A 12,107-nucleotide genomic window follows, 5' to 3' on the forward strand; every position below is an offset into this window, starting at 1 on the left:
TGATCCACAAAACTAACCTTCACAGCTCGTACAACACCAATCATAAAGTACTCCAATTCATCCACTAAGCGTACGTCCATTCTCGTGACAGTCAAACTCGCTTCCTTTAATGCCTTGAATGATAACATGTACCTTTCTGTCACGACCCCAACCCCGAATTCGGCTGTGATGGCGCCTCTCGTGAAGACAAGGCCAGCCAGTTTAACCGAATTCACCTTTTAAAATAGTTAAGCAACACAAAAATAGTCTAAACATGATTAATAACCCTGAATAGCAGAAATAACGATAACAATGCGGAAAAAATCCAACCCGACACAGCCCTAACCGGGGTGTCATAAGTCACGAGCATCTACTAGGGTATAAATACAACTAAAAGGTCCGAAATATACAAAACAAGACTAATGAATGAAGAGGGAGAAAAGAGGAACTGCGAACGCCGGCAGCTACCTTGCTAAACTCCGATAACTCTACCTCCGATCAGCCAAAACCTGCTACCGGGTGTATAAATACCTGAATCTATAAACAAGGTGTAGGGATTAAAGTGAGTACTCCAACTCACTGAGTAACAAATGTAAATAAAGACTGAAGGCAAGAAATCACGTAAAGCACATCAGGATGTTGTATAGAAGCAGTTCAAAACCAGTAGGAAAGCAGTGACGCTGTGAAAACCTCTTAAAACATCTAAGTTCAGTTTGAAACTTATTTGTAAATTACTTTTGCAACGGTTATGCAAATGAATGCAGAACAATTAATACAGATAAGCACAGATATCCGCCCCTCGGGCACAAACACACAATTTAAACATGTAAATGGCAGGCAAATAAGAAAAGATAAACACATAAGGTTCACCCCTCGGGCACAGTCTCAGAATTATACCAGCCCCTCGGGCTAAATCTCACATCACACTGGGTACCCGCGTTCACTGGAGGTGTGCAGACTCCGGGAGGGGCCGCTTACGGCCCAAGCGCAATATCAAGCCATCTCGTGGCATCAAATCTAGGCCATCGGCCTCATATCAATCAAGCCACCTCGTGGCATATTTATGTATCTCGGGCCATCGGCCTCATATCAATATTAATGTATCCTCACAACTAGGCCCTCGGCCTTACACAGTCCAAAAATCATCACAAACCCCTCGGGCAATAGTCAAACAATATTTCTCAGCCCAAAACATCATTTAAAAATATCATTTAAGTCTCAAAAACTGAGTAAAGATGGTTGAGTAGTAATACAGTGGAAAACAACATGACTGAGTTCAAATAATAAGTCAAAACAGTAAGGAAATAGTGATAAAGATCCCCGAAGGGTTCAAATAGTTGGCACAAAGCCCAAATATGGCATGAAGCCTAAATCATGATGATAACAAATAAGGTTCAGTCAAATACGTGGTAAAATCATCAATCGGGACGGACCAAGTCACGATCCCCAGTAGTGCACGACCCCACGCTCGTCATCAAGCGTGTGTCTCACCTCAATATAGCACTACGATGTGCAATCTGGGGTTTCAAACCCTCAGGGCATCATTTGCAATCATTACTCACCTCGAGCCGGCTAACTCTCTAGATCGCGATGCCATTGCCCCTCAAATCGGCCTCCACGCACGCCGAATCTATCCACAAATCAGAACAAGAACATTAAAATATTCTAAGAGAACAAATCCCAAGAGAAAACAATCAATAACGGGCACAAATCCCGAAATTACCAAAACCCGAGCCCCGGCCCACTTCTCGAAACTCAAAATTTTCAAATCATTAGATTCCTCATCTCCTCACGAGTTCATACATATCAAAAGTTCTCAAATCCGACCCCAAATGGTCCTCCAAATCCCCAATCAAAAGTCCAAAATTTCAAGCCCTAGTTATTCCATTTTTAGCCCTTTAAACCCATTTACAACCTTAATTCATGAAATTATACCATAAAAATCTGTTTTAAGGTCCAAAATCCTTACCTCAATGAAGTCTCTTTGATTCATCTCTTCAAAATCGCCCAAAGCTCCCAATTCCGAGTGCAATAATGGTTAAACCCTTCAAAAATCGCGAAGGAAGACATATATACATTCTGCCCAGACATAACCGCATATGCGGTCCAAAATCCGCTTTTGCGGTACCGCATATGCAGTCAACACATCCGCTTCTGCCGAGTTCATTAAACCGGCCTAAGCCGCATCTGCGAACCTCTTTCGCATCTGCGCTTCCGAAGATGCGATCCCTTTAGCCGCTTCTGCGGTCTAGCTCACCTGACCCATTTTCGCTTTTGCGAGGAAACACCCGCATCTGCGGCACCGCATCTGCGGTCCACAAACCGCAGATGCGAAAATACCAGAAGCAGCAAATCTGAAGTTGCAACACAAATTACAATCACCCCGAGGCTCCCGGGACCTCGACCGAAAGCACAAACATGACCCAATATTTATTCAAACATGTTCCAATCATCAAAACACCTTAAACAACATCAAATTACCCGAAACACATCGGATTCAAGCCTAAGTTTCAAGAAATCTTCCAAAATACGCTTTCGATCAAAAACCCAACCAAACCACGTCCGAATGACCAGAACATTTGCACACATATCCCAAATGACACAATGGAACTACTGCAACTTCAGGAATTTCATTCCGACCTCTATATCAAAATCTCATCTATCAACCGGAAGACGCCAAAATCTTAATTTCGCCAATTCAAGCTAAACCTTCCACGGACTTCCAAAAAGCATTCTGATCACGCTCCTAAGTCCCAAATTACCTCACGGAGCTAACCAAATCATAAAAATTCCAATCCGTGATCATATACAAACAAGTCAAATATTGGTCAAACCTTTCAAATTTCAAGCTTCAAACTGGGAACTGTTCTTCCAAATTCATTCCGATTATCCTGAAAACCAAAACCAATGATTTACACGAGTCGCAAAACATCACACGGGGCAAGTCATGCTCGAGAACTAATGAGCAAATTGCAAAAGCTCAAAACGATCGCTCGGGTCGTTACATCCTCCCCCACTTAAACATATGTTCGTCCGCGAACGTTTCCAGAGTTGTTCTAAACGCCAACCAATCGCTGAATAACCTTACCATGCATACACCCGGGGGTGATTCCACGTCACTCTATCTCATATAGGTCTGATAACACTTTGTAACTGAAATTTCACAACCCAATCTAGCCCATAAACCATAGAACCACATTTCCACTTCTAAAATCCTCAATACGATCTGAATCTCACATTTATACTGTGAATAAGTCCGAACAAGTTGTAACAAACCCCATCTGCTATCTCAGGTGCAATCACATGATATACCACATAACTCAAACACTTGTAGTGATAACTTCTAATCGCAGCAGCTGCACACAACACCCGAATACCGATAGAAAACCCTTATCAACTAAAGTCTCATTCCAACACTTTCATATACTGCCAATGATCACTAAAACATGCGGTAATCCATAACCATTTCCCAGATCAACCATTCATGAAGCCACTTCTCCCTTGGCAAATACCACAGCAAATTTCTGAGCGGAAGCTCGATATTATCCTTCCAACATGCTGAAATCGAATCCGTTCGTGTTCATTAATGCTCCCAATGATCTCCTCTAATCCAACACACTACTCTGGTGACATGACACGTCAATACAGGCCTAAGACACAAATCGTACAGTACGTGCACCCATAAGCAACAGTCTGAACATACTCAATTATGAAAATGACTCAAATGAAAGAGTTGTACCTCAAGCTCAGTAGTACCATCACAACACAAGGCTGAGAACCTATCTCACATCATAGGAACAAAATGCACGAATCTAACCCGCAAGGTCGTACCCCCACACAGCTTCGCTACGATGCGCGATCCTATCCAAACAGTGCTCCACAGAAAACACCTCAGGTCACTATGCTTGAAATCGACAACCACGCGCAATTTGATGTCTGGAACCAAAGCAAATCATCATACCCATGGTGAAGCAAATAACATACACCACGCAAACCCGAAAGGCATAACCGATACGCCATTCCCTGAGCAACACCCAAATACTCTTCCCGCTCGACTTCCACTATGAAACCCCAATAGAACCACACCATATGTGCCTATAACCAACAAATCATAACACCTCGCGACACAAAAAGGTAACTCATAGATCTCCCTAGATTACTAATAAGCTCAATAACAATCGAATTAACACATCCCTCAACAATACCATTTGTTGATACCCAATTTTTCCCTATGTATTTCTTTTACATGCAAATACTTTCAAATATCATATACATACATATATAAGTATGCCCAAGTGTTTTAGTATTTTTCCAATTTTTTAAAAGATTTTTAAATTGATTTATTGCTCAATAATTATTTCCAAAATTATCACTTTGGTGAATAACTTATTTTATTCTCATATTTATACCAAAATATAGGTAGGTTACTTTTCATATATTTTTACAAATTAATTTGGTATTTTAAAAGCTAAATTGCATATAATTACAATTTTAGCCTTCTTTAAGATTTAATAGCATTTTATAATTATGAAACTGGTTCCAATATTTTTAAATTAATATTTATATACTATTAACGGACCCATTGCTTTTAATTTGATTTAAAAATCATTTTTAATATTTTTATAAAATAAAAAGGGAAAACAGGCTATTTAAATTTTGGCCTCGGTTCGTTTCAATTGTAGCCCCATTACATTTCGATTTTAGCCTAAAATTGACCCAATTTCATACTCAAATTTGGACCAGCCCAATTCCTTTTGACCCAACCCCTAACCCAAATCAAACGACCTAACCCGGTTCCCCACCTACCTTCTTAAATTTAGGCCATTGATCATTCGAATCAACAGCCACTATTCGTCCTACCATAATTAAACACAGGTGACTACCTTAATCCCACATTCTCACCTGGCCCGCCGCTTTTGAACCAAACCCTCTCAAATCCTCTCAAAACTCTCTGAAACCCTAGCCTCCTCCTACCCCCTTTTCAACCACCGGTCACCGGAATCCATGGCTTCTCAGGCCATGGATAGTTGGTACTCACCTATCTTAACAGTAAGCCAGGGTTGTTCGAAGCTTCGAGGCCCGACCTCGATGATTCCCTCTCCGATTTTCTCAGACCTTTGATTTCATGGCTCCTCCGCCCATGCTCCGGCATATTCAACACTCAGGAGCCTGATTTTTTACCTCTCCGACTCAAGATCGGACCTGTTTCCAAATCTTTCTCATTTCTAGGGTTTCTCCGAAACCCTAAGATATTCAAGGTCCTTTCACCGATATTTGCTTAGATCTATACTGTATCTATTCTTTTCTTGCCATCTAAAGTGTTTTCCCCAAAAGTTTCTTTTCAAAATCGTTTCTCTTCGATTTTAGGGTTTCTGAAAGGATTTTTTGGGAAAAATCTTTCTGATTTTTCTTCTTTTTTACTTTATATGTGTTTGTCCATACCCTACTGGTGTGATTACTCTTTATTACGCATGTACTGTCTTCTACCTTTTCTTTTCTGCTATGCATGTTACTCCTGTTAATCCCTACTTAGTTTTCTTTACTCTTTTACTATGTGTGTTTACCGTTAAGTTATTTGAACTTGTTTACTAGACTCTGATCACGTTCTTACATGCTTCATCTACTTGTGTTCACGTTTGTATTATCTCCTTCTTCTGAACTTGTTTAGCTTCCGAGTTTTCTCATATATGTTCTTTATGATTTTTCTTCCTTTGTCATTCAAACATGCTATCATATCTGTTTTGTTGAGACTCTAAAACAAATGACTTGCTTTCTCACTTCCATGTCTGATTCAATTTAGAAACCCTAGGATTTTGGGGGTTTCCTTTGACGATTTTGATTTTTGTGTTCGAGTTAAGGCTCTAATTTGGGACCCTGAACTCTTAGACTCACTTTGAGTCTGCAAATTGAACATGTATCTTTTTGCTTATGATTCTGAACTTCTCTTCGATTAAACTCTCTTCTAAATAATTTGATAGCCTCTTCTTGATTCACATATTTGTGTGCTTTATATATGAGAACTCTTCTTTCAAAAGGTTTTGCCAACTACTAATTGATTCCGAATTCCTTTAATGGTGTTTACTTGATTGTTACTGATTTTCCCTAATTGAACCTTTCTTTACCCTTTTTCTGACTTGGTTCATTCGAACAAAGCTTGCAGCTTTGATTTTACTGGCTGTTTGATTGATTCCCTTTCCTTATTTTTCACAAACCATGTACCATTGGACTTTTGCCTTAAATAAACCCTGTGTATTTACCCTTATTATGTTACTTTGGAAAAGGTTTTAATCAAATTCTTTCCTTAATTGTCTTATGCCCGTTCGAAATCAGAATCCCTTAACCAAAGGGAGACTTTATGTGATTGATTGCAAACTATTTCCTTACCTTTTCTTACTTGTTTTCTGCACTATAAAAGGGGACTACCCTTCTCCACTTCAACACACTTTGAATTGCATACTCTTACACACATACACTCAATTACAATACTCTTTCAATTCTCTACTCTCTTCTGAGATCTTTTGTATTGCTTGCTTGCAATTTGGCTTACAAGACTTCTGCTTTCACTTATTTATTTTCCTGAAACTGGTATATCCTAATTTTTATTCCAGCATCATCCCTATGTGTTTACTTTACAGTTGCTACACTCTTGGCTACTTTCATGTTCATGTTCTATTTTGAATATGCTACTCTCTCTTTGCATCTGCTGTTTGTTGTGAATTCCTCATACCCCTACTCTCTTCTATGTGTTTGAGTTAAGGTTTATGGCCTGGCAGTATCCAAATTGCTGCTCAGGTCTGAACTTGATCCTCAATGGATCTTAACTCCCAAAATATGGCCTAGTAGACAGGTTGGGGTGTGCTAGCACTCCTTATTGTTGGGTATGACCACCAGTTTACCCTGGACTTCCCCTAATTCCCCTCTATTGCACTTGCACTTACTCCTAGCCTCTAAGTTCTACCCCTCCTATGAGCCTTGCCTTGGGACTTTGAGTTCCCTCTAAGCTTGGACATTTGAGGGCTGGCCCTTCCACACTGCACTATAATCTGATTCTGCAATGATATTTGGGGGTGTAAGCACTGCCTGGAGTTCTTGAAGCTCCTTGGAACTTTGACACATCCCAAATAAGATAAAGGCTTTGGAAATCTGATCTTTGGAAGTTGGTTTATTTCATATTTCAAACCTGGGGTCTGAATTAGGCTCTCCTTGGTTTCAATCTTTAATTTCTGATATATTTTTATCTTTTTCTTATTCATTCTTGTCTGTAATAATCTTGTAATAAACTGCTGGGGTGTTAGTGAAAAAGGGAGGGTCAGTCCTGCATGCAAAGGGGTAGATACCATGTTCATAGGGAATTACTATACTTTTGAAATTCTACATCCCATGTAGATACCATGTTCATAGGGAATTCCTATACTTCTGAAATTCTGCATTTCATGTATATACCATGTTCATAGGTTTTTATGCACTTCATATAGATACCATGTCTATGAGTCGTGTTTGAAATTCTGCATATCATATAGGTAATATGCCTATGGGACTTCCTGCATTTTGCATATGCATCTGTCACTAGGCAAACATGTTTATAAGATTTAAATAACTAACTGCATATAGATTACCTGCCTATAGGATTTCTGCATGACAATATCAGCGCTTAAAATCAGTAACGCCTAGAAAGTATGCCTATAGGAGCTGTCAACCAAACCTGAATCGTCAACTCGCTTATAAGCCTAAAATCAGTAGCAATAATGTTTAACGCCTGCAGATCTTATGTCCCTATAATTGGCAATTCTTTTTTCTGCAATCAGTTTACTTTTTTATTTCTGAAACTAATAGATATCATGCCTATAGGTTCCGTTTAACACCTAGGAAAGCTTTAGGGTAAAAACTATAATTGCATCAGTCTTTGATAATTACAACCAGCAGGCAGGCCTAATTCGGACTTCTTATCTGAAAATATGTGATAAATCAGCCTACCTTAATGTTTAATTTTAATTTAGACCTAACAAGTACGTGTAATACATGCTAAACTATATGATTTTCTCTGATTTAAGGAGGTTTATTTGAGCCATATTTGCTTACTTTCTTTCCCAATACTTGCTGTATATGTTTTGAATGTCGCCTTAGAATTTTATCCTTTTTAAAAAAACTGCAAAATCCCCAGCTCCCTCCCCTTTAGGATTAGTAATCCCATATTCCTTCGAGACTGATAGGATTGGGACGGGTAATAGCATGCAATAAGTAAGGATACTATCCCGTGCTTTAATTCCTTAACGGGGTGGGAAGGGTAGATATGGAGATGATGACCAATGCGTTAATATCACGTGCGACCCCTCTTTTTTGAGGAGTGATTGTTGGGTGTTGCATTGAAGTGATCCATATTAATCGTAAACCTAGGACCCCCCCCCTCCTCTTATTTGCTTTCATCTCTTCTCGTGAAACCATTCAAATCTTTTTTTCATAAATTTCTGTCCTCTCTACTTACCTTCAAAAGTTTTCAACCTAATTGCAATGTTGTATGCAAGTCCTTATTTGAGCCTTGATTGTTTACTTGTAAAGTCACAATTGTAACATGGCCAGGACCACACTAGTGGATCTGGAGGGTTGCCTAACACCTTCCCCTCGAGATATTTCTAGCCCTTACCCGAACTCTGGTCTTTTCCAACTCAAACCTTTCTTAAAGTGTCCTAATGCACTATAATCACTAGGTGGCGACTCTTCAAAATTCCAAAACCCAATTCTCGAAAGGGAATAGAGTTGTCCTCCCAATGTCGTATACCCGATTTCGACCCATAGAAAAAGGGGGCGTCGACAGCATGGCGACTCTGCTGGGGAACTTCTTTAGGCTTTTACCATTGCATGTTGCTTGTGACTTTACTATCTCGTTAATTGCTTTATTTACTGTCTTTTATTCTTTCACTATGATACTGACTTGGCTCTTCATGTCTTTTCTTTCCTTTAACTTCTTTCCTATACTGCTTTATTTCAATATTGTTGTGATTACTGCAATTATTGTAATCATTTATCTTTTGAACGTGGAAATACATGTCAATTTGTTTCATTCTTGTAAACTGCATCTTCAACATCATATTCCACTCATGCCAAACAAATACCATAGCGACGCTTATAATGAGTGGTTGCGCTCTTCCAATATTATCACCCTTTAAAGTTGGCAAAGGCGTATTTGCGGTAAAACCAGTCGATCAGCGGTGCAGTCGACGGTTCCGTGCCTTTCCCTCTTGAGTTGTCCGCTCAAGGGTACCTGTCTAATACCCCAATAGAAACCTTACTCTGTTTAACTATGCATGCATCATGGTCAAACCTAGCCGAGTCAGTTATGTTGTCCACATAATGACTCATTAAGATAGCCTTGTCCGAAGTCCACTGGGTTTCCTTGAAACCCAAACGGACACCACCATATTATGTACATTTATTTGGAGAACTAAATGCTTTTTATGTTGATTATTGGTATTAAATAGTCGAGTCCGGTGGGGGTGAGGTCTTAACCCTTTTGTTTTGCATAAATAAATGACAAAATTCCTGATTTCGGTATGGTAAACATACCTTCACTCTTGCAGACTTAGTGGAGAAACCTCCCACCGAGCAACAAAATCAATGAATGGAAAGAGAGAGTCACCAAGGCTAGTGAGAAGCTAGAATACCTGGAGTACAGCTTGCTGGAATTGGAAGGGAAAGTGAGGAAAAGAGTTATCGACTATCAAAATGTTGAGGAAGGCAAAAGAGAACGTCTGGCGATAGCATTTTTACTGGAAAATCTGCATGAGCTGGAGGACTTGATCAACGAGAACATTCAACCTGAAGAAGGTCCTTCTGGGACCAAGTAGTTAGGAGTCTTTCTTTTCGCTTTTAATGTAATAAGGCCAATGGCCATTAGTGACATTTTTACTTTCCGCTATTTTAGTGTCGTTTTGGGATTCGTCTTATTTTTGTCAATAAAATGAGGCATTTAGCATTATAAGTTCTCCAAATTAACTTGTCGCTAGGCCTACCTCGGGCACAACGAGGCACCCAAATTAGGACACGATTTATATTCTTGCAAAATATGTTTAAATACTGCAACATTTTTTCTTCATAATCCGCACTAACTTGTTACCTTTTTTGTTTTTCTTTTCTTTTATTATTCCCCTCCCCAAAGGATAGTTCGTGCATTCTGGCACCATCATCATACAGTACAAGATCCAAGGGCCCTCCACCTCCTCCTCCTCCGAGTCCTACCGGGAACAAGAACAAAGGTAGAATGGGAGATTCAAGCGCCAGAAAGGAAATTGAAAGAATTGAGATTCCTCAGGGTACCCCGATTTCTAAGGAAACTGCTGCCCAACTTGAGCAGAAATTATTGAAGTTTCGAGAAGAACTGGACCAAGTTCGGAACTTGGCAAATTTATCATTCTCTCTCACCGCTTCTGATGTCAACTTTCCAAATGCTCAAAATCACGCACCTCCACAGAACACCCCACAACCACAGATGCAACCCACTCATGCTCAACACTGCAACACATGCCACACTCCAAACAACACTCAACTACTCATTCCTGAACCACTAAACACCACAAACGACCACCTCCACAACACTCCCATCTACGTAGATACCGTACCCCACTACACTCAACCAATCTCAAGTGCACCTGAGTCTGATGACAAGGACTCTCTTATCAGAAACTTGTCAGCAGAACTCAAGAAGTTGATCAGCCGAGTCCAGGGCATGGAAGGAAACAAAGGTATAAAGAGGCTGAAATATGAGGACCTCTGGATTCAGCCAGATATTGAACTTCCAGAGGGTACAAACCTCCCAAGTTCGAAATGTTCGATGACACGGGAGATCCCAGAGTCCATTTGAGGACATATTGTGATAAGCTGGTCGGAGGCGGAAGGAATGAGAAAATCTGTATGAAACTCTTCATGAGAAGTCTGAAGGGGGATGCTTTATCCTGGTACATCAGTTAGGACCCCAAGAAATGGACAAACTGGGTAGGTATGGCATCGAATTTCATGGATAGGTTCCGATTCAATACAGAGAATGCACCGGATGTATTCTACATCCAGAATTTGAAGAAGAAGCCTACCGAGACATTCCGCGAGTATGCTACTCGTTGGAGATCAGAGGCTGCTAAGGTCAGGCCGACCTTAGAAGAGGAACAGATGAACAGATTCTTCGTCCAGGATCAGGATCCACAATATTATGAGAGGTTGATGCTGATCGAGGGCCAGAAATTCTCCGATATTATCAAGCCGTGAGAAAGAATTGAGGAAGGCATTAAGAATGGTATGGTTACTAATCATGAAGCATTGCAGGCCACCAACAAGGCTTTACAGTCTGGTGGCACATCCAAGAAGAAGGATGTGAGTGCCGTAAAGGTCCATAGGGAGCCAAATCACCACTAAAATACCACACTTACCCGTCACCTCCACTTACATATCAGCCTATCCCGAATTACCAAGCACCTGCACCCTCTTACCAAAATCCACCACCCGTTTACCAATCATCTCCACATCTCACATATCAACCCACTTCACCCAGATACTCTCAACCTGCACCTGTTTACCAAGCTTATATTGCCCAACCCTCTCACTACCAATCACCTCCCACTCGCCAAAATTTCCCTAGACCCAGACCAAATTTTGACCGCAGACCTACCAGACAATATACAGCCATCGCTGAGCCAATTGACCAGCTGTATGAGAAACTTAAAGTTGCTGGTTACATCTCCCCTATCCCTGCCATAACTTTAGAAAATCATTCCCAGTGGGTCAACCCTAATAAGACTTGTGCGTACCACTCCGGCATGAAGGGACATACCATTGACGAGTGCTGCTCGTTGAAGGACAAGATTCAAACTCTGATCGATAATAAGGTTATCATAGCAAAGGAGCCTGCTCCAAATGTCCTCAACAACCCTCTGCCTGATCACAAAGGTGGAGACATTCACATGAGCGAGATCGAAGATGACTGGGACCCCAAGGGGTCGATAGGATTGATTTATGAGGGCGATGAGCCAAAGAAACCGGCGGTCATGCTTAACCCAATTGTTGTGCAGAATCAGCCCTTCAAGGGCGATGAAGTAAATATGTCTATACCTCTCGAATTTGAAGCACCTTCTTCTGCAAAGGTG

The sequence above is a fragment of the Nicotiana sylvestris genome, chromosome 8 (genome assembly GCF_000393655.2).
Source record: "Nicotiana sylvestris chromosome 8, ASM39365v2, whole genome shotgun sequence".
Taxonomy (NCBI): Eukaryota; Viridiplantae; Streptophyta; class Magnoliopsida; order Solanales; family Solanaceae; genus Nicotiana; species Nicotiana sylvestris.